This window comes from Mytilus californianus, unplaced genomic scaffold (assembly GCF_021869535.1).
Source record: "Mytilus californianus isolate M0D057914Y unplaced genomic scaffold, xbMytCali1.0.p SCAF_29, whole genome shotgun sequence".
Taxonomy (NCBI): Eukaryota; Metazoa; Mollusca; class Bivalvia; order Mytilida; family Mytilidae; genus Mytilus; species Mytilus californianus.
The window spans coordinates 2,187,385-2,212,956 of NW_026262678.1; the positions used below are offsets into that span (position 1 = coordinate 2,187,385).

General features: G+C 33.0%; 1 long non-coding RNA gene across 1 annotated transcript; it reads left to right on the forward strand.

Annotated features, from left to right (window-relative positions):
* The first annotated feature begins 5,672 nt into the window (after positions 1-5,672).
* Positions 5,673-25,572, forward strand: LOC127732888 (uncharacterized). The gene is made up of 3 exons (XR_007996485.1): positions 5,673-5,776; positions 20,117-20,173; positions 25,468-25,572. It is a non-coding gene; the product is annotated as an uncharacterized LOC127732888 (long non-coding RNA).

Sequence of the window (25,572 nt, forward strand, 5' to 3'; positions counted from 1 at the left end):
AATATTCTAGTGGATGAAATAATTTATTTACTTGACTCTTATATAGTGGACTGAATAATTGTTCATAGCAAGCTGAAACAAGAAAACTAAAACTTAACAGGAAAAGTGTTTATTTTATAAATTTACAAATATAAATGTAATATTATGAACACCACAAAGGAATAAGATTCAAATCATTTGCATATTCATGTATTGCAATGGAACTATAACAAAGAAAACTTTACCTCATGAAAAGAGTAAACTATTAACTGTGCTTTGTCAATTTATTCAGTCAGAATATGAAATATTTTTTTCAGTTCTATTTTTCATAATAAAACAAAGAAGACAAAGATTTCAAATCAATATTTTTTTCTTTTATTAAGACGTCATCATTTTATTTCAGTTAAAGGATTTTATTTTTTGACTTTAAATATTATTATATTTCCAAAAAAATAATAATCTTTATTGTCATATAAACAAATTAAAAACATGTTTGTGACAAAATGAAAAAAAACCAAAATACACTCATATATATATTATAAACTTTTTACTACCAAACAGAATTCATTGTAACATACACATTACTGTATATTTATAATTTGAATTCCATAGGATTTTATTTTGTCCCATGGGATATTAAAAATCCCATGGGATAATTATAGTCCCATGGGATTTTTTTTGTCCCATAGGACAACAAATATCCCATGGGACTACAATTATCCCATGGGACCCAAAAAAATCCCATGGGATTTAACCAAAATCCCATGGGATAATGGTCAATCCCATGGGATTTGCCTTATCCCATGGGATATTGAAAATCCCATGTTTTTCTAAATCAAATTACAAAATATATATAATAATAACAGCAGAAAAGCAATGAAATTATTGAATCCCATGTAATTCCGCACATTTTGGTTATTTACACGACACTGTAGGTCTAAGGAGAGGCGGCGGCGGATTTGCAAATGAGTGTTTTGCAAATTAAAAGTGTCCAGTGTTCAAATTCCACAAATTGTGTCGATCAAAAATTTTGCAAAACCAATTGACACACTTACAAAATGTATAACAGAACAATAATTTACATAACACGCATTTTGAATCAACTATTTCTAAAGGTTAATAAGTGCAAAGAGTTTCACATTCCAGTTATAGCTTTCTTACATGTTGAAAAATTCGGAAGGGTTTTTTTTTTTTTTTGGACTTTGGTAATCTTCTGGTTTTTATGCCAATTCAAACAAATCTAATTATTTTCAAAATAAATGTGGCAAAATTTACGTCCTTCATAATAGGCAATATAAAAATGAAAGTCGTCATAATCTATAAAGACTATACTATAGTAACCAGACTCAAGCTAGCGAACAATAAGCCAGCGAACAATAAGAAGCATTAAGCTAGCGAACATTAAGCCAGCGAACAATAAGAAAACGCGCCAACATGATCATGCCTAAAAACCGAAGACTTGCAATAATATGAAACGTCCTTTTAAATCTGATGACAATAATTTCCAGTAGGAAGATAAAATGCAATTCCATTTTAACACAGACAAAGTGAATTAGTTATTCGTGTATTTAATACAATTTTTGTTTAAGCCGGGCATCTTATATTCCTTTTAGCTAATCCTTTCTCTTTTTAGTGTTCTCTGATAAAAGATGAGTTTGTTGTCTTTATAATAATGAAATAATTAATACAATAGTTCATACTAAACGATACAATTAAATCTTCTGCCTTATATATGCGTTTGAAATGAAAAGAAAAAATCCGACTGATTATGGAACGTCAAGAATTTTTATTAGTTTTCTGTAGAAATAAAAGCTGATAAACATTATACGCAATTTTTTTCTTTTGTCAAAAAACTAGTACATTTTTCTCTTTATTCAAAAGTATGTTGTTACACTGGTAATTCATTTATTATATTTCGATATGAAGAGTGATGAGTGTAAGAGTGACACACACATAGAACAAAAAACGAATTGACAAACTATTTTAAGTAATATACACGACAAATCTTTTTGAATCCAAGACGATGTGAAATCTGGACCCAACCCCCTCCAAACTATAATCTGTGAAAACTTTTATCCACACTAGGTACATTTGATAGGCAATTGCCTAAGCTTGCCTGGACCCAAAGACCCAGGTGGGTAAAGTTACGTAATTTTTTTAATTGAGGTCCAAACGTTGGGATATGGTGACCCAACCCCCTTCCTTCTTTAATTCATAAAAAAGTCCCTACGGCAAAGCTTTTGTCCACACTAGGTACATTTGATAGGCAATTACCTAAGCTTGCCTGAACCCAAAGACCCAGGTGGGTAAAGTTACGGAATTTTTTTAATTGAGGTCCAAAGTTGGGATATGGTGACCAAACCCCCTTCCTTCTTTAATTCATTAAAAAGTTGCGCACCCTACATTGATACATAATATAGTTCGCTAGCCTTTAACAAAAAGAAGAAAGAAATCTGCTTTTTCAAAAAGAAATTTATTCACACAAACACATTTGTCTTGAAGGGTAATCATTTGAATAGTGTTTACATTGTCTAGTACGTTATTTTACAAAAAATATTATTTTAGGAACTATTTGATGCCGAAAGTACGGAAAGCCATTTCCACACAACACATAATTCCTACTTGAAAAATTACTGTTGATAAAATAACAGGGAATGCTGTTTACACTCAAGATTTAACAAAACATAGAAATTTATCTGCACAAACCAACAAAATATAAATAGTCAACTGACGACAATATCAAATAAGTAGATCTTTATAATGAGGAAAATCTTTTGTAAAAGTAAACGGATGATGACGGCGGACGACTACGTACTGCAAACGACAGACGTTACATATTCTAAAAAGCCGACACTGACCCTTTAGGCCAGGTTAGATATAATAGTTAATGCGTGTTTAATATTACACAATATTTCAAGTTAAAACTAGAACTGCCTATTTAGCTGGACTTATAACCGAGCGTCTTGGTTTGACTAAGTATTATAGTTACTGAAAAACATGTTGCATGAAGCTGATAATAATAATTTGGTCTTTTTTCTAGTATGGTACTGTAGATTCATGTAATATATTTTTTTTATATCGTGGAATATATGAACACAGTAGGGGTATAGATGCACGGTTTAAAGGATTAATTTTGCAAGTCAGTTGAAGAAATTCGGTGGATTTACCGTCCTCTGCTATCTGGTCCGGGCAACTTCAAGGCCTTACCTATCATGATCTTCGTCGTAGGAAATTTTCTATCAATTAAAGTTTGGACGGAATGATCTCCTTACCCCGACTTTGAACCTCAGTTCCAGTAGTTCCGTGAATTAAACTCACCTTGGTCATCTTATCCAGGCAATTTTATACCATTCAATTTCATCTGTACCTTGTGTGGTCATTCTTTGTCGCGTAGAGAATTTTTTTTACGAATTAACGTTTTGAGGGGACAAGGTCTCTATATCCCAACTTTGGACCTCAGTTGCAAACGTTCCGAAAATTTATCAAACCGGACCATCTGTTCCAGGCGTGCAAAACCTAAATATGAAAACAGTTGTAGAAGTTCTGGAACTTCGCCCACCTGCAGGTTCTCTAGGTCCAGCCATCCGTCGGCAATTGCCTATCAATTGTTACCAGAGTGGACAAAAGCTTTGCTGTGATTGTGTTTTTACGAATTAAAGTTAGGAGATATGATCTACAAACTTTGGACCTAAGTTGTAAAGGTACCGTAACTTTACCCATCTTGGTCTTTGGGTGTGGGCAACTTAGTCCATGATCAATCAGTTGTACTTAAGGTGGGCGAAAAACTGTGCCCGATGGAAATTTTTACACGCTTTTACGCTTTGCCGTAGGGAATTCTGTATAAATTAAAGAAGGGAGGTGGTATTTGTCACCTTACCCCAACTTTGGACCTCAATTAAAAATGTTCCGAAACCTTACCCACCTAGGTCTTTAGGTCAAGTCAAGCTTAGGTAATTGCCAATCGTTTGTACCTAGTGTGGACAAAAGCTTTGCCGTACGGAATTTTTTATGAATTAAAGAAGGGAGGTGGTAGGGTCGGGTCACCATACCCCAACTTTGGACCTCAATTTAAAAAAAAATCCGTATCTTTACCCACCGGGGTCTTTGGGTCTAGGCAACCTTGGGCAATTGCCTATCATTTGTACCTAGTGGGGACAAAAGCTTTGCCGTAGGGAAGTTTTTACGGATTATAGTTATTTTACATAGGCTTGGATTCAAATAAATTGTCGTTTAGATTAACCAAAATCTTTATGCCAATTCGCTTTTCGTTCTTTTTTGTGTGTTACTCTTACACTTATCACTCTTCTTATTGAAATATAATAAATAAATGACCAGAGTGACTATTTACTTTTGAATAATTAGAAAAAAAATGAACTAGCAAGTTCTTTGACGATGGTTATCAGCTTTTATTTCTACAGAAAATCTAACAATTTTGTTTTCTTTTCTTTCCAATCGTATATATAAGCTTGAAGATTTAATTGTATCGCTACACTAGTTGAGTGTGAACTGTTGTTATTAATTGTTTCATTAATTTAAAGACAACAAACCCATCTCTAATCAGAGAGAAAAGAGAAAGGATTACCTAAAAAGAATTTGTCTGTGTTAAAATGGAATTGCATTTCATCTTCCTACTGGAGATTATTGTCATCAGATTCGTGTTATTGCAAGTCTTCGGTTTTTAGGCATGACCATGTTGGCGCGTTTTCTTATTGTTCGCCAGCTTGATGCATCTTATTGTTCGCTGGCTTATTGTTCGCTAGCTTGAGTCTGGTACTATAGTATTAGGAGAAATCAAATTTATGTGTGAAAAATGCTTTGTTAGAAGCATATTTAGTAATGCACGTATAGAATAGGTCGCTGACCGTTTTTATAATAACCAAAATATTATGAGTGCATTTCTTTCTAACACAAACGATACAAACGATTCGGCGAGCATACGTTTAGATCATGTGTTTCTTACATACGTTTGCAAAGTGTGCATAAACTTTGACAAACTACACACTCGCTGACAATACGTCTACAGTTTGTCGTTCGCTGTTTGTTAGTATAAACGCTGTATTTCTTTCTAAGGGAGCTACCATTTGGTTTTTATGAGGGGGGGCTAGGATGAAAAATTTTGTCCTGCATATTTTTTAGTGGTATCTCCGTCCTGCCTTTTTATTTTTCACTATATTCGGTCCTGCCTTTTTTTTTTATTAGTTTATCCTGACTTTTTTTACAAAAATTGTCATCCTGCCTTTTTTTTTTACTGAAAACTCATGTCCTGCCTTTTTTTCAAATTTCATCCATTAAAATATTTATCATCACTATCTTCATACATTCATCTAGAATTACATATGCACAGAAGATCGATGTCATCTGTGTATAAAACATCTTCTACAGAAGCTATTATCCCGCGTAGTAAGTTTGATTACCAACTTTTTGACAGTTCAAACAAACTAAACAGGGTCAGTAAACACTGATTAAAAGATGCATTTTTTCTTCTTCTTTTGTAACGTTTAAAATAATCTATAACAAACGACACACAACGTTTACAAAACTTTGGTTAGAAAGAAATGCACTCATAGAGTATCATTGAAAATATATATAGCATTAAACCTTTTATAGTAAGAAATTTAAATTGAAATTTTGAGTATTTAATTTAAATGCTTTTATCATGTGCAGTTACCCATGACGGTCATAATATCATTACACGGTTATGTTGATGCATGAAGTTTTCACTGTTAAACATTGTGTTATTGTGTACTACATCAATAAATCAATAATAGCAAAGATGATATACACACTGAAATAAAATGTGAGTATCATTATTTACTTCTTCATTTTGTAGGAATTAAAGTGAATGGATTTAATGAAAAACATAAAATCTCAGGCACATTGAAAGTTAAGGTCTAATGACAATTTTCTGTAAAATCCATAACATCAGACTCTTTGTCATTGTTCTAGAAATTGTTATTGTAATTTTGAATCACGAGCACAGGAATGAAACGAGTCAATCTCACATATAAATATGCCCGTGTGCCTCCATAATTAGTATATAAGAAGAACATACAAATTTTTCTGACTTGTACTCCACAACCATAATCTCGGGTAACTCTAAAAGTACTTTAAACGGTACCAATTTTACAGAACTTCGTAGAAGCGCATTTCGACAATTAATATCTCTTAATTGATGTTCGAGGCCAAACATTTGAAAACCCAAACCAACAGTATTACCAAACCTGGTCAAAGAATCGAGACTAGATATTCAACCAACTTTCTAATTCTTACAACGGCAAAGTTCAAAGTTCGATAAACAATATCCACATTTCGATGACAGCTCTGAATACGTTCTTTTTCTAAATTCAACTCCCTCAAAATTAGATAACTATTTATACCGATAATATTCTTCGCCGTACACGTTTAGACTTAATTCGTATTCTTATGTAAAACGTGGCAATTTTTGCAATTTTGTTTTGAAATTAGTTCATAAAGTGGCAATGCACAATTATTCCCATTCTCATTATCATTATTATACATTTATAATCACAGCGACTGCAGAGTTTTCGCTGGCGGTCGTCATTTGCATATTTTGCAAAAAAACTTTGGCAAAAGAAGTGAAAAAATGTTCGAGGTCGTCCATCTTGTTTATTTTTTTTCGCTATCAGTAAACACTCATCTTTTTACCTTGAACTCTTCATGCGATACTGTTATGACAGAAAATTTATCAGCTGATTGTACAACGATTTGATAGGTATCAGCTATAAACGCATAAACGGTGATAATTTATTTAAATGGTAATTTAAAATGTTTTAGTCGAATGGCTTCATATGTCACAGGAGTGAGTTTTACAACTTTTAAATACAATATTGTTAAGCAGTGGATGGTTTACAATCGCTTAAGCGCTCATTCTTACATTTCAAGTTAATGTTTTAACGATGGTCAAAAAGCTTTAATTTTCTTTTAAAGAAACGCAAAGAAAAATTGTATCTAAAGCCCTTCGACAAAACGGGATCCAATGTCCGATAAACTTTAAGAAGATGAAATCTAACCAGCTGACCAGGTGACATTGTAGATGTACTAATATAAATAATTGTGAAATTGATGAAATTTTAGACCAAATAGTGCCAAATACATAGTTTGATCCTACCTTTATTTTAAATAACTGGCTGATAAATCTTCAACATGTCTAAATAAGCGTATGCACTTAACTTGTAAGTTAAACCAAATGCATGGTCTTAATAGACATTTGCGGAAACTGTCATACACCTACGATTAGGATTACAATTACACTTACAGGTAGCATTTAAATCTTGGGTCGTTTCAAAGTGTAAATATAAACCGTCGGTTCAAAACAAAGACTAACTCCTATGATGTTTTTCTATGGTTGAACAACGGGATTTCAAAGAAATATTGATAAAAAATGGCATCTTGGCAGCTTCAGGTGGAATCTGGACAACTCTGACCCAAAGGCAAATCGGACTATGACAACTTGGGCCAATTTAAAGACAACTCGGACCACTTTTATAGACAGCTCGAACCAGTTTGAAAGACAAGACGGACCAGTTTGAAACACTTGTCAGACCAGAGGCTCTTCGTGGTTTTTACATTTAATATGATTTTTGTTTATTTTGTCTAGATTTTGTTCTTCTCAGTCCCTCCCCCCCTACCCCCCCCCCCCCCCTAAACCCCCCCCCCCCCCCCCTCCCCAACTGACCATCTTAGGTTGCTGTGATAACTTGTCAGTTTGATGCATTTCAATAAGTTCTGTTACTATAAATTGTTTTATGACGGCCTAACGAGATCAATTAGGAAAAATAAACCAACAAATATCTTTCAATGCAATGAAAATATAAAGCAGATATATATATTCGTCTTTACATATACGGGCCCGTGTTGTAATAAGTGATCCTAGAAATATTTCAAGATGGTTGAAACGCCTTTTACCGTCAGGCACCAAATGTTAATTTTCGACTATCATTAGCGACAACTTGATTCAATTTATATTGTGGTTTGTCAAATTATCCTTACCATTTATCAGAAGTCTCAATTATTTAAACTTTACCTTTCTAATTGGAAAACATATACTATGATTCGTCAAAATCAGTTGGTTTTTTTTATGATGGAGAAATGAACTCTACATGTATATTTCTTTGTGGAGTTTTTGTGAACTTTTGTTCGTATTTTCGTCGTTTTTCTTTTGACCATGGTGGAGTCTTTTTTCTTCGACTTATGGGTTCTAAATGCCCCTTTGCATCGTTTCCTCGTTTAAAAAAAAGAAAAGGTAACTTAAGCTGCATTAAACATATACATGCATTACATTTTAAATTAAATCAAGAATTTCAAAATATAGACTGTCAGGAACTTCGTTTAAATATTCTTAAAACACTCAAGTTGTCTTTTAAAGTACACGGATGTCTGTGAACCCTATTTTAGATTTAATGCAAGTCAAACATTTTTTTAAACGAGGATTTTTTTTTATTTCTTTAGAAATAAAGTAGTTATATGTTATTAAATAAAACTATATTACATCATTCTTCACTTCAATGATCTTTGCTTTTAAAGATATTTGAATGCACACGAATATTGATAGGATCTGAATCTTAATCAAACACATCACACATCATTTATAACGAGATATTTTCATATTAAAAATTTTCATTAGGAATAGATTATAAGCTGATATTTTAAAAAAATCGCCAACGTGATATTTACTACATGAATCATTAACGTCAAAAACAGTAGAAAAATACCGTTTACATTATTTGGAAAGATTTAAACGTTAAAAAAAATCACACGTAATTTAATTCGGTTAAGGAGCATTTGCGGATACAAAAGTGTAATCGTATAAAAGATGTACGACTTCCAATTACTACATATCGCCCGCTTTTGTAAAGCGAGTGGAACTATTAATACGGAAAAATGAATAAATGATAATTGTATTTCGTGCATTTATTTTTTTCCCCGTTATGGACGAAGAACACAGATTAACCATGACAGCACTACCTGCCCTGATGCAGACTCCACCAGATGTAAGGTATACATTTCATTCGCCATCTGATTCTAACACTGGTAGTCCTAGCTTGACCAACGACAAACCAATCTTTTATAATCAGGAAATATTATAGGCAATGATGTATACTTTTGGAATAGGGAAATGTGATCACTTGTTTTGCAAGCAAACGATATTCTTTTTACATGTGAAACTCCTGAAACGTTACTTTAAATTGTAGTCGATGTTAATGGTCTCTTCAGACAGAGAACCGGTCGGGATCATAAGCTTTCCCCGGGAAACAGAATTCTTCCTTTATGTTATGGTTACCCGTCTTGTCATCTGATTTCTGAAATAGTTGACCTTAGTGTTTCGACTATAAAAGAAAAAAAAAACACATACATGTATACCTATTTCAAGAAACATATAACCGTCTTATCTATTGGCCTTCTTTCACTGGATGATTGGCAGAACTTACAAGGTGGGTGGCCAAAACTTCCGTTTGCAGTAGGGCTATCGACGGAAAGTTTGTGGCCGATAACGGAACTAAAAGTCTTAGAATAGTATTTCCCAGGACACAGACATTGTCACTGCATTCACACTTAATTTGTAATATTGAACGAAGACAGGAAATGTTATGTTGAGTGAAGATTTCTTTGGCATCAGCAATAAATGTTGATAAGAAATATAGGACAAGAATTACCTTTCACGACCGAGCTGTTTTTGCTAGGCGACAAAATACATCCGAACAGATATCCAGTATTGACACCTGACATGAGACAAACCCCAGATTATGCAGAGGAAGTGTAGAAAATTAAATAGACATATTACACACTATAGAGAAGAGGTGGAACACGCATTCGGAGAATTAAAAAAAACCACACACAATGTTATGGGGACTTTGTGGCGATTCATATCTGTTGTGACCATAAGTTTCTGCATTTGTGTGTCGTCGAAAAGACTTATTTACATGATAAAAAAAATATCATTTCATTTTACTATATCTATATCAATTGGGTTTATTTTCTTATTTTGAGAGGACACCTTGTTTTTCGTCAACTGCAATCGTAAGTATAAGTGTAACCCTAGGTATAGACATAGTTTCCGCAAATGTCTAATATACCTTTAAGTGCATTTTAAATATGGATATTGGCTCATTCATGTATTTTATGTTTTTAAAAAAGTATGAAAGTCATGCTTGCCTTTTTCTATTTATTTTTTTTTCTTTATAATATGTATTCATGTAAACTGAATAATTTTGTCTTTTTCTAATTTTGTAGGTCCTTATCATGTATATACAATGCGTCTCAGATTGAGACGTCAAATTCTATTGAGCGGTTACATGCATGACATGTATACATATGCTTAATTTGTAACTTTCTTGACCAAATACATGATCTATTTTCAATGTAAATATCATATACCAAAAACATGGTATAAATGTGCTATGCATAGTTCAAATGCTCTATAAGTGTACATGTGTGTACAAATATGATCTGTGTTAAATACATGAAATTTATAAATATAGAAATAGATACAAAAATGTATTTCTTGAATTAAACTTGTTATAGGCCAAATACAATATCATTTTTTGATATTTTTCTAATATTTATTTATAATGTACATGTGTACCTGAAAAATTGTATCGCTATTTTTGTGACCAGATACATGTAGCTGAAGAATACATGTATGTCACTTGGACTTGTGTCTTACTCTATTGTACATGTGTTTATTTATTTTAAGTATATGCATGATTGCATGATAAATATATTAAGACACAATTTGCAAACTGCCTTATTATAAGTATATTACATGTACCTTTTTCTGTTCTGACTGGCAAATGTTTGACAAAATAACCTTGTATATTAAATGAAAACAAAATGATTACTCTACATTTTAAAATCTAAAATATACATTACATGACTGTACATTGTACAGTATTTCAAAGGCGAATATCTTTATAATACATTTGTACTTTTAATTCCCAATACTGATAAGTGTAACTCTTCTGCAGCAAAGATTGGTTACGAGCTGTTTATAAGTCTTGAATGGTTCCAAAACAAAACATCCTGTTCTATAAACCCGATCTAGACCATCATACATGTCTTGGATATCAATTATAAAACACCAACATACCATTTCTGATTAAATGATACATAACAATGCTACAAACATAGGTACGAGTTGGTAAAAGTAGGATTGGTAGAAATACGAGTTGGTAAAAGTACGACTTGTAGACGGTACCAGTTGTCGTGTACTCACACACACATCAACATTATGATTCCGTTAAAAACTTGCATCAAATCAACACTTTAGTATGCTAATGTATCTAGTTTTAAGCTTGCATCACATTGGTAGGTCTTTATCTTCTTATTTTCATACATGTACGGATTGAGGCATGAGTCTGTTTAATTTGACCAAATGATAATAAAAATCATAACAAAGTACAGTTGAAAATTTTAGATAGAGGAATGATAGTTCTATATGAAAAAACGGTACACTATGTCCACTAGCAAGACTAGCTAGGATAACTTGTCGAAATTTATTAGTTTTTATACGCCCGTCAATTTTTGACGGGACGTATTATGGTATACAAATGTCCGGTGTCCGTCCGTCTGTCCGTCTGTCTGTCCGGGGTAAACATGTCGCACCGTAACTTGAGAATGACTTATCCAAATTTCATGAAACTGAACATAGTTGTTTCTTATGATGGTCAAACGATCTGTATACTTTTTTGGTGAAAATAAGATTAAAACTTTTTGAGTTACGGGACTTAGTAACTAAAACAGGTGTGTGTTTTTTTTCACATGTCGCGCCGTATCTCAAAAACAATTTATGATTATTGCTTAAAACTTTACACACTTCTTAGTTATATTAATCTTAAGATCTGTATACTTTTTGGTGATGATTCAAAATTTTATTTTAGAGATATTGAGTATTTTGTTAAAAAAGGGGGAAGGGATTTTCACATGTCGCGCCGTATCTCAAAAACAGTTTATGATTATTGCTTAAAACTTTACACACCTCTTAGTTATATTAACCTTAAGATCTGTATACTTTTTGGTGATGATTCAAAATTTATTTTTGAGTTATTGAGTATTTTGTAAAAAAAAGGAGGAGGGGTTTTTCACATGTTGCGCCGTATCTCAAAAACGATTTATGATTATTGCTTAAAATTTTACACACTTCTTAGTTATATTAATCTAAATATCTGTATACATTTTGGTTTTGATTCAAAATTTTATTTTTGAGATATTGATTTTTTTTTTTAAAGGGGGGTTTTCACATGTCGCGCCGTATCTCAAAAACGATTTATGATTATTGCTTAAAATTTTACACACTTCTTAGTTATATTAATCTAAAGATCTGTATACTTTTTGGTTTTGATTCAAAATTTTATTTTAGAGATATTGAGTTTTTTGTAAAAAAAAAAGAAGGGGGGGGGGGGGGGGTTTCGCATGTCACTTCGCCATATGTCAGAAACTTTTTATGCTTATTGCATAAAAATTCACACACAAGACGACGGGCGTATCATGCGCTCATGGCGCAGCTGTTTATTTATATATTGCATATTCCGAATTATATACTTAAAACGATTTTCAATTAAAAAATAGTTATTTTGCACTTAAAATTGTTGTTCCATGCCTTTTTAAAACGATATTGCAAATATTATATGTTTAAGTAAATTTCTATCTCGAATGACATCGCTGACCAACAGAAATTAATTTGTTTCCAAAATGCAATACATAGTTTTCTTTTGACAGATATTTCAAATTGGTTCTCCTTGAAAAATACTGGGTCATGATATATCTAAATTGCAGTCCCGAGTTGTCTGACGTTGTTTTTTGGGGGATAAATGATCAGAAATGCACAATTATATTTTTTTTTAAATTCTTAAAGTATAAACATATCAAGTTGTTAATATGATCATACTGATCATTGAAATAAGATCAAAAGACGTTAAAATGCCCCTGGCGTGGAATAAATTCGTGGTAAATTGGTCATACTTCTTAATTTCCTTATTTCAAACAGAGTTTTATATATTGTACAGATAGTTGTCTATTGTTGCCGACTTTATTACTCCGTTGTTGTACGTTTATCTTTGTCGTTGGATTGCTACCTCATTGACGCATATTCATATCTCCTTTTTTCATATGAATATAAAAAGGAATGAGACATCGTAGGTAGATTCAGTGGATTGACGTGTTTCATGTACGCAAACTATTTCTGTCCAAGTGCAGAATCTGCTGTCGGTGGTTGACCGGTTGTCATTTATCCATGTTCGTTTTTTTTTAATTTGTTTTAGTTCATTCTTTGCGACGGGATGTTTTATCCTTTGTTGTTCCTAAACATAAGCCATTGTGATATGTATAAAATATTTAAAACAAATATTTGTATATTTGCACAGCATTATACGAAAACAAAACGATCACTTCAGAGAAAATAAAAAAAAATCAAAGTTGGAACAAATGATCAAATCATGTAATACATCGAAAAGAGGAGACTTTCGGTTATAGTTTGATGTACAGTCATGGGACCACATGATTTGAGAAACGGACCTCGATTAAGGTTCCCGGTGGACGTCGATCTGAGTCTTACATATATGAAATATGGCACTGAATATTGACTTAAGACTTTAAATGGCTTATATCTTTTGGTTGTTCAATATGAAATGAGCTCGAGACATATAGTATACTAATGTCATTCAATATTTCATATTTAATATTCATTATTTTTAATTACATATTATGCCGTGCGTATTTCTTAAGATATATAGAACTATAATTAATGCATTCAACTCTTAGTTTCACAATTTCCTCGGAATGAACTACCCCTAAATGGATAAAATATTTTTTTCCAATTTGCAGTCAATAGCTGGTGTTATTTTTTCTCTGATAAAGATTTCAATCGAATTGCCTAAATTACATGACTTCAATAACTAGCTGTTTCGTTTTGTTTGCGGGGCATTATCATTTATGATTGCATTCGGTAATTTCCGATAAAAAAATTACGAAGTTTACCGAATCTGAACCACCACCATCACTATGATTAATCATCATCATCACCATCACTGATCATCAACTTCATCAACAAAACACGTATAATGTTGTGACCACTGCATATAATGTTCCAACAACTGCATATAATGCTATCACGACTGCAAATAATGTTGTGACCACTGCATATAATGTTCCAACAACTGCATATAATGCTATCACGACTGCAAATAATGTTGTGACCACTGCATATAATGTTCCAACAACTGAATATAATGCTATCACGACTGCAAATAATGTTGTGACCACTGCATATAATGTTCCAACAACTGAAAATAATGCTATCACGACTGCAAATAATGTTGTGACCACTGCATATAATGTTCCAACAACTGAATATAATGCTATCACGACTGCAAATAATGTTGTGACCACTGCATATAATGTTTTAACCACTGCATATAATGTTGTAATCACTGCATATAATGTTTCAACAACTGCATATAATGCTATCACGACTGCATATAATGTTGTGACCACTGCATATAATGTTGTAATTACTGCATATAATGTTCCAACAACTGCATATAATGCTATCACGACTGCATATAATGTTGTGACCACTGCATATAATGTTGTGACCACTGCATATAATGTTCCAACAACTGCATATAATGCTATCACGACTGCATATAATGTTGTGATCACTGCATATAATGTTGTAATCACTGCATATAATGTTTTAACTACTGCATATAATGTTGTGACCACTGCATATAATGTTGTGACCACTGCATATAATGTTGTGACCACTGCATATAATGTTCCAACAACTGAATATAATGCTATCACGACTGCATATAATGTTGTGACCACTGCATATAATGTTGTAATCACTGCATATAATGTTCCAACAACTGAATATAATGTTATCACGACTGCATATAATGTTGTGACCACTGCATATAATGTTGTAATCACTGCATATAATGTTCCAACAACTGCATATAATGCTATCACGACTGCATATAATGTTGTGACCACTGCATATAATGTTGTAATCACTGCATATAATGTTCCAACAACTGCATATAATGCTATCACGACTGCATATAATGTTGTGACCACTGCATATAATGTTGTGACCACTGCATATAATGTTCCAACAACTGCATATAATGCTATCACGACTGCATATAATGTTGTGACCACTGCATATAATGTTGTAATCACTGCATATAATGTTCCAACAACTGCATATAATGCTATCACGACTGCATATAATGATGTGACCACTGCATATAATGTTGTAATCACTGCATATAATGTTCCAACAACTGCATATAATGCTATCACGACTGCATATAATGTTGTGACCACTGCATATAATGTTGTAATCACTGCATATAATGTTCCAACAACTGCATATAATGTTGTGACCACTGCATATAATGTTGTGACCACTGCAAATAATGTTCCAACAACTGCATATAATGCTATCACGACTGCAAATAATGTTGTGATCACTGCATATAATGTTCCAACAACTGCATATAATGCTATCACGACTGCAAATAATGTTGTGACCACTGCATATAATGTTCCAACAACTGAATATAATGCTATCACGACTGCAAATAATGTTGTGACCACTGCATATAATGTTCCAACAACTGGATAGAATGCTATCACGACTGCAAATAATGTTGTGACCACTGCATATAATGTTCCAACAACTGAATATAATGCTTTCACGACTGCAAATAATGTTGTGACCACTGCATATAATGTTCCAACAACTGAATATAATGCTATCACGACTGCAAATAATGTTGTGACCACTGCATATAATGTTTTAACCACTGCATAATAATGTTGTGACCACTGCATATAATGTTGTGACCACTGCATATAATGTTGTGACCACTGCATATAATGTTGTGACCACTGCATATAATGTTCCAACAACTGAATATAATGCTATCACGACTGCATATAATGTTGTGACCACTGCATATAATATTTTAATCACTGCATATAATGTTCCAACAACTGAATATAATGCTATCACGACTGCATATAATGTTGTGACCACTGCATATAATGTTGTAATCACTGCATATAATGTTCCAACAACTGCATATAATGCTATCACGACTGCATATAATGTTGTGACCACTGCATATAATGTTGTAATCACTGCATATAATGTTCCAACAACTGCATATAATGCTATCACGACTGCATATAATGTTGTGACCACTGCATATAATGTTGTAATCACTGCATATAATGTTCCAACAACTGCATATAATGTTGTGACCACTGCATATAATGTTGTGACCACTGCAAATAATGTTCCAACAACTGCATATAATGCTATCACGACTGCAAATAATGTTGTGACCACTGCATATAATGTTCCAACAACTGCATATAATGCTATCACGACTGCAAATAATGTTGTGACCACTGCATATAATGTTCCAACAACTGAATATAATGCTATCACGACTGCAAATAATGTTGTGACCACTGCATATAATGTTCCAACAACTGGATATAATGCTATCACGACTGCAAATAATGTTGTGACCACTGCATATAATGTTCCAACAACTGAATATAATGCTATCACGACTGCAAATAATGTTGTGACCACTGCATATAATGTTCCAACAACTGAATATAATGCTATCACGACTGCAAATAATGTTGTGACCACTGCATATAATGTTTTAACCACTGCATAATAATGTTGTGACCACTGCATATAATGTTGTGACCACTGCATATAATGTTGTGACCACTGCATATAATGTTGTGACCACTGCATATAATGTTGTGACCACTGCATATAATGTTCCAACAACTGAATATAATGCTATCACGACTGCATATAATGTTGTGACCACTGAATATAATATTGTAATCACTGCATATAATGTTCCAACAACTGAATATAATGCTATCACGACTGCATATAATGTTGTGACCACTGCATATAATGTTGTAATCACTGCATATAATGTTCCAACAACTGCATATAATGCTATCACGACTGCATATAATGTTGTGACCACTGCATATAATGTTGTGACCACTGCATATAATGTTCCAACAACTGCATATAATGATATCACGACTGCATATAATGTTGTGACCACTGCATATAATGTTGTAATCACTGCATATAATGTTTTAACTACTGCATATAATGTTGTGACCACTGCATATAATGTTGTGACCACTGCATATAATGTTCCAACAACTGCATATAATGCTATCACGACTGCATATAATGTTGTGACCACTGCATATAATGTTGTAATCACTGCATATAATGTTCCAACAACTGAATATAATGCTATCACGACTGCATATAATGTTGGGACCACTGCATATAATGTTGTAATCACTGCATATAATGTTCCAACAACTGCATATAATGCTATCACGACTGCATATAATGTTGTGACCACTGCATATAATGTTGTAATCACTGCATATAATGTTCCAACAACTGCATATAATGTTGTGACCACTGCATATAATGTTGTGACCACTGCATATAATGTTCCAACAACTGCATATAATGCTATCACGACTGCAAATAATGTTGTGACCACTGCATATAATGTTCCAACAACTGCAGATAATGCTATCACGACTGCAAATAATGTTGTGACCACTGCATATAATGTTCCAACAACTGAATATAATGCTATTACGACTGCAAATAATGTTGTGACCACTGCATATAATGTTTTAACCACTGCATAATAATGTTGTGACCACTGCATATAATGTTGTGACCACTGCATATAATGTTGTGACCACTGTATATAATGTTGTGACCACTGCATATAATGTTGTGACCACTGCATATAATGTTCCAACAACTGAATATAATGCTATCACGACTGCATATAATGTTGTGACCACTGCATATAATATTGTAATCACTGCATATAATGTTCCAACAACTGAATATAATGCTATCACGACTGCATATAATGTTGTGACCACTGCATATAATGTTGTGACCACTGCATATAATGTTCCAACAACTGCATATAATGCTATCACGACTGCATATAATGTTGTGACCACTGCATATAATGTTGTAATCACTGCATATTATGTTCCAACAACTGCATATAATGCTATCACGACTGCATATAATGTTGTGACCACTGCATATAATGTTGTAATCACTGCATATAATGTTCCAACAACTGCATATAATGCTATCACGACTGCATATAATGTTGTGACCACTGCATATAATGTTGTAATCACTGCATATAATGTTCCAACAACTGCATATAATGCTATCACGACTGCATATAATGTTGTGACCACTGCATATAATGTTGTAATCACTGCATATAATGTTTTAACTACTGCATATAATGTTGTGACCACTGCATATAATGTTGTGACCACTGCATATAATGTTGTGACCACTGCATATAATGTTGTGACCATTGCTTATAATGTTTTAACTACTGCATATAATGTTGTGACCACTGCATATAATGTTGTGACCACTGCATATAATGTTGTGAACACTGCATATAATGTTGTAACCACTGCATATAATGTTGTGACCACTGCATATAATGTTGTGACCACTGAATATAATGGTGTAACCACTGCATATAATGTTGTGAACACTGCATATAATGTTGTGACCACTGCATATAATGTTGTGACCACTGCATATAATGTTGTGACCACTGAATATAATGCTGTCACAGCTGCATATAATGCTGTGATCACTGCATATAATGATTATCATCAACATAAGGCAGTCATGGCGTTCCATAATCACCCAGAAAGAGAGTGATGTTTATGAGTGCATGTGTTGTTCTGGTGTCTGATGACTTTTGTACGATTATAATGTGTTCTATGACTATTGAAGTACATGTAATGATTTGTACTTGTTATACACATTGTTTATCTTTATCTGTAATTTCATCTTTTACTTCTTTACTAAAAAATAAACTTTTCTGTGTTTAAGTGAATCACCGGCCTTCTATTTATTAACAAGTAAGATGATGTGATGTGATGTGTTGTGATGAACTATCCTCATACATTTTTACGACTGTACTTCGCTCGCCAAAATATTTTATAGATTTCAGTCAAAATTCCTTCTGCCCAATAAAAGTCATGCATTGCTTATGTTTAAAAATCCTTTATGTTTTTGAATTAAATCTATGCTATAGAATCATGTTTGTTTACATGGTCTCTGCAATTTCTATTTCGTGAATTCCAATGCAGAAAACGAGTATTCGGGCAACTTATACACAATTTACATGAAGCGCTTATGTGCAGCGTGAACCTTAATATTAGTAAGTTTCTGTCAAAAGGGTTAAAAAAGATATATATGGACGAGATTTAAGAAATATTTTGTAAAAGTAATTCTTGTGGTAAAATGATTATGAAGTTACAGAAATCAATTCTAACATTTCGCGCAAATGGCTTTAATGCCATTGTACCTTAGTCTTTTCTGACGTCCTGGAAAATTATACAAACACTGTTACTAGTTTTATGCTAATCATTTTATGAACTACACTTAGTCTAGTAAGTGATCTTTCTGTAATAGTTTCGTCAATTTCTGAGACCAGGCAGTTTTTGACCCTTCGTTGCCCTACTCCTTTTAACTGCAACTTTATTGTATATTTATTTATTTATTTATTTAATATTTTTTTTGGGGGGGAGGGGGGGGGGGGGGGGGTACTTAAAGATGGATATTACTAAAGTAAGAGTGAAATTATTTTTTAAGTATTTAATCAAATAGAATGTTTTTCATATTTGTTGTATTATTCTTTCATCTAGGTTTGCATGCCAACTCTACGAAATGTTTTCCGGAATGACTAGCTGAGGCAACAGCTGTATTGAGCTTTCATTATTTGACTTTTTACGTCTTGAATGTAGCTTAACGATTTACATTAATACAAACAAATAGTTTAAGTTTACAAGTATTTTAAAAAAATGTAAATGATTTATCGGAGATTTGGTATTATCAATTATATCAGTCAATGTTTTTGTTTAATATTTAAACATATTTTTTTTTTTCAAATTACAAGTAATTTTAGATGCACTGCATATAACAAAACAAAAAAACTTGTTATTTAACAATGTCTTTTTTCTTTTCATGCAGAGATGGCAAGTGGAAGCCAAAAACTTGCAGAGAGACGCGCTATGGGTTCTCAGGAAGGTGAATAAACTATTAAGAAATATTTATTAATTTGGCACTATTTAGGTTACCTCAAGATTAACTAAGTTTATGGCATTGATTTTTGAACGAATAAGATTTTATAAATGTCCATGTTCGATGATTTTTCAACAATAAAGTTCCATAACTCTGCAATGTCATATCAAATATTCATAAAGAAAACAAATCAAAAGGGAGCTTATTTCAATAGATTTTAACAGACCACCAAAATTTCATGAAAAACTGCTTTAAGCACTATTTATATTCTGGTTAAACTATATAAATTTTGACCAATTTGAAAAGTGCATTTTGCCACTTTAATTATATAAAGGGTTGGTGAATTGGAAGAATGGATAGGAGATATATACGCCCATTCATTTAAAAGGATTTTTTTTGGGTTCGGACTAAAAAATATTTGTTTTAATGCTCCAAATTAATCAATTTTATAGAAGATTTTTTTTGAAAACTTTTAGTTTTTAATTTACAAGAAAGAAACAAGTAAATGGTTTTATTTTAATATGCCCCTAAAAAATTCTAAAATAATATATTAATTTATATTAATTTTTTATACATTTTCTTAAAAATCAGGGCAAAAGTTGTTATTTATTCAGAAAATTCATCAAAACTGGAGATTTATCCAGAGCAAACTCCTATTACTATATGCTCTCTTGAAGAAAATTGAAATCATTATTCATTGCAAAATGGCAGCCTTCAATACAATTTAACAATAACTAAGTTAAACTTAACTGAAATACTTTTTACGGAAATTTTATCACATTGCTGGAATTGATCGAAGTAAGCCGGCTTTCAATTTTCATGATTTTCACTTTTTTCATTCCAGAATTATGATCATGATTTAAAATTTATAAAAATTGATCATTATTTAACATACCGAGCACAAAAAATCATGACTTTGACTTATTCCTGTATGCTTGGATTGATTTCCTCAAAGTTTACACTGTTCATGCTGTTGAATTGAAATTGATAAAAAAGAAACCCTATTTAGTATTGGGATTTTACATTTTCTTGTTTGTTGTTCCAGAAATGAGGGATCAATTTAATGGAAAAGAAACAGATATATGGGGAACAGTTCAGTATACATAAGCCATGCGCGTTGATTCAAAAATAAAAGGAAAGGGAAAATAGCTTTTACTACTGTTTACAATATGAGACATTCCCTTTCTTTATACCCTTACTCCTGTACTTCTATCGGTCAGTCAGTATGTCCCTCGGCTGGGTCGCCCCGATATTCCGACACCCCACTAGTCTGACACTCCATTGGTCCGACACCCCATTAGTCCGACGCCCCATTGGTCCGACACCCTATTAGTCCGACACCCAAATAGTCCGACAAAGGTAAACTACTGTGGTAATAGAAAATCTTCATAGAATCATTAACGTGGTATCTACACTGTACACGAACGTATCGATCGAAAACTTTCAAAACTGAACGTTGTCGAATTGTTAATTGATTATATATTAATTGAAAATTAGTGAGTTTAAAAGTTTGTTTGTAAAATTGTTCAATCGATAAAGACTTTGTTGAGGTTGAAACTTCAATAAAACGGATTAAACTTGCTGTCAGAATGAACTTGTATTGAATAGCAATGAAACATTTGCCACTGGACGTTAAACAAAATACATATCGATCATGTACGAATACTCATGGAATGTAGATCAACGATTGATTTGTTATTGCATATTCATAAAACAACAAACCTTTTTCGCTGTACATTGTTATTTTCATTCGTGTTCCTTGCTGTCCCTTAAAACACAACTAATCGGTTGTCTTTTCTTTCCACTTTAGGAATAATCCATAATCGGTCGAAATGTTGATCGATTGAATAGCACAAGCAAACATGCTGTGTGAAAAAAAGTAAACTCTAGCAACCCACACCACTTCTCTGACATTGACACAGGAATGAAATGAGAGTTAGGACGCAAGAACGCCTGATGAGTACAAAATTTTAACAAAAACAAGACCTTACATGACTAACCCAATTATGTATCTTTTTTATTAAAAAAATATGTTTCGTGAAGGTTGGGAAACATGAACTCTTCCTTTCCCACTTATACTACCAGATTATTATGTCTCCATACTACGCTTTATCACAAGGTAAAAGCTAAAAACACTTTGACCTGCGTACAAGGAAAATTTTGTATTAGTTGTTGACAAAAAGATTGTTTCTGGGTGAGAGCTGTTTAGGTCCATTTATGTAGAAGAAATGTAGAAATCACTTCACATTCTATCCTTGATATTAATTTATATATGTTTTTAAAACTGTCCTGGTAATTTTTTTTTTTTTTATTTTTTCTTTCCAAATATTTCTACGAACAGTCATCCATATTATCGTTTACTTGATATATGTGTTTTTCTGACTTCGATCGAAACTGACTTAATATCTAACTAGTTTTTCTCCAAATAATGACAGATTTTGTTCGGATAGATATTTAGTTAAATAATCATTTTATTCGTAAACGTTTTTGCATACTGTACTATAAAGGAAAATATGGGAAATGTTAGTATCGGTGTATCTATACACCGATAAGAAAACGTGTGGCATGTCACAATAACTGATGAATAACCTAGTTTTACTTTGACATCAACGCCAAATTATTACAACATACATAAGATTGTCCGGTTTGTAATTTCTTGATTTATTCGCATTGTATATATCCAAATCAATTTTTTTTTAAATTTGCCTTTCAAAACAGTTAATCTTTGCTTCATATAATTTAGTTTTCCTCATAGAGGTTAGTCCGCTTGGACCGAAAGTTATTCATTGCATAGCAACATACGGATTTCATACAAAACTTCATAACCTTCTGATCTCCTTGTTTGTTAGATGTCTAGAAAATTATGAAATGTTTAATTTTGTTACCCAGTTTAATTGACCCCTACGCGACGCGTTGTAGGGGACACAGAAACACCGGACGTCCGTCTGTGCACCCGTGCATCCGTCAGTCCGTCCGTCTGTCCATCCGTCGTAGAAATATCGGACAATAACTCAAAAACGCTTTAACCAATTTGCATGAAACTTTGGTGAATTGTTTAAATCTATTGACGTCCCTTTCAATTTTTATAAATTTTAGATTTTACGTTTCCGAGTAATTTGGTTTTATTCATTAAAAAAGGGAGATTTTCCAGTTTTCGAACAATAACTCAAATGTGCTTTGAGCAGTTTTCATAAAACTTTGGTGACTGGTTTATATCTATCAAAATAATCTCTCTTTAGTTTTTATTATAAAATGTTGATATGACATTGAGGAGTTATGGAACTTTATTCTTTGGGACAGGCGTACTCATGCGCTCATGGCGCAGCTCTTTATTATATACTTAATTCGAAATCTGTATATATATATATATACGTAACTAAAATTTGTGTATATTATTCAATTAGGACCCTCGCCCACAAGGGACTATTTGCTATCCCTATTGTGCATGCAATTATTCGCGTGTATATTGTTGTCCTTCGACAACTCCCCCAGCTTCTCATGTTTCGTTTAAATCATTTGCATTTGCGTTTGCATTAGAACTAGAATCATTGAAAACGGAGTTAATCTTAAAATATTTTGCCCCGTCCTGCCCCCGCCCCAACTGCATTATAAAAGTGGCATGCTTTTTCCAGATTTTAAAATAAGCTCGGGATAAAAAAATCGGTACCCCTACATATTTATTGAGTGTCATCTCTATGTCTGATCAACCGTTATGGGAAGTGCTGCGTACTGTCTCCGAATTTGGTGGATTCATGTTCCCGAACATGACTTCATCAAACGCACGCTGGGTGTTTTGGTAGAAGCAGGAGTTGCTCATCTTTTCGGAGCACCTAGTTCGTCCTATTTGTCACTTTTTTTTTGGGCTCTGGGTTTGCGTTTGTCTCGAAATTTTCCTCATTTTTGACTATCGCTTCATTTGTCGCCATTTTCCGCGACAAAATTAAATAAAACTTAGTTGATTGGTACAAGGGGTTTAAAATGTTATGACCAACACGGGGCGGGTAGGGTTATCCAACTCTGATATATTCATTTATGTAGTTAATAGTGGTGAACTCTCACTCCCTTGATACGAAATGGGGAAAACCGAAGATCTATAGTAAAAAAAAAGGTAAATCAAGAGACAAAAACAAAACCGGGAACTAGAACCATACAGAATTACAATGGACACACAAACGCCGAAATATAAAGACAAATAAAATCCCCTGACCCGTAAAACAAAATGAGGGACAAGGATAAGGACTCAGCAGTAGCAATAAGCATATGTATCAACTCCAAGGCACTGAGACAAATATCCCGCATGAGAAGAATAATTGGAATATAAACGGACAACCACAAATATAATCGAGAACGGAGTTGATTTTTTGGAGAAAATTTACCCATACATTTATGACAGATGCATTGTCAAAACAATGGGCTGTCGGAATAATGGTTGTCAGACTAACGGGATGTCACCAAGCACTATTAGCATTTAACCAGAAACATTTGTCCATCCTGTACAATGAAGCCAGCATCACACACACAATTATGTAAGCAGTAAAGCTTCATTATAGCCTAACATTTCTTTTTCTTAGTTCTCTGCGTTGAGAGAAATACTAAGTTAAGTATCTAAATGTAAATAATTCGACAAAACTTGATTTATCAAAATGTTCACTATACATGCTATAGTTAAGAAATTGATACTCCTTTTTAGTTACGCAAAACATGAGGCCCGCGCCTCTATCAATCTATGTTTTGTTTAGGTGAACATATCCTACTATTTTCACTAATACATGTCTGCAAACCTACCTTGATAACTTGGATTACTTTTCTTGATTAGTCGATGGACAAGGCCTTCTTTTCTAAACACAGTTTGTTTTAGTATTAAATTAACACGTCATCATGCTTTCAAATATAAAAGAAATATAACTTTTGTTCAATTATTCAGTGTCGGACTATTAGGGCGTCGGACCAATGGGGCTTCGGACTATTGGGTTGTCGGATCAATTGGATGTCGGACTAATGGGGCGTCTGACTATTGGGGTGTCGGAATATCGGGCTGCCCCTCCCTTGGCCTACTTGCATTTTCTGATAAAATTGAAATCTTAGCTTACTGAAATTTGATATCAATCTTTATAAGCATGCTATAGCGTGTGCTGTTTTTTTCATCCATCTGTCATCAAATTCTTGTGAACAATATACTAATATATTATTACACATGATAGAAGGATAAATAAAATCACCTAATAGTTGTAAAAAATTAAGCTATCATGACTATTTTGCATTGTTATGATGCCACTTGAATATTGTACTTGTTATTTAAGGTGAATTTCTAAGGACTGCTATGGACATTAGTGAAGAAAAAATAGACAGTCAATATGAACAGTTGATACCTACAGTTTAAGATGTTTTACAAGACAGTACATATA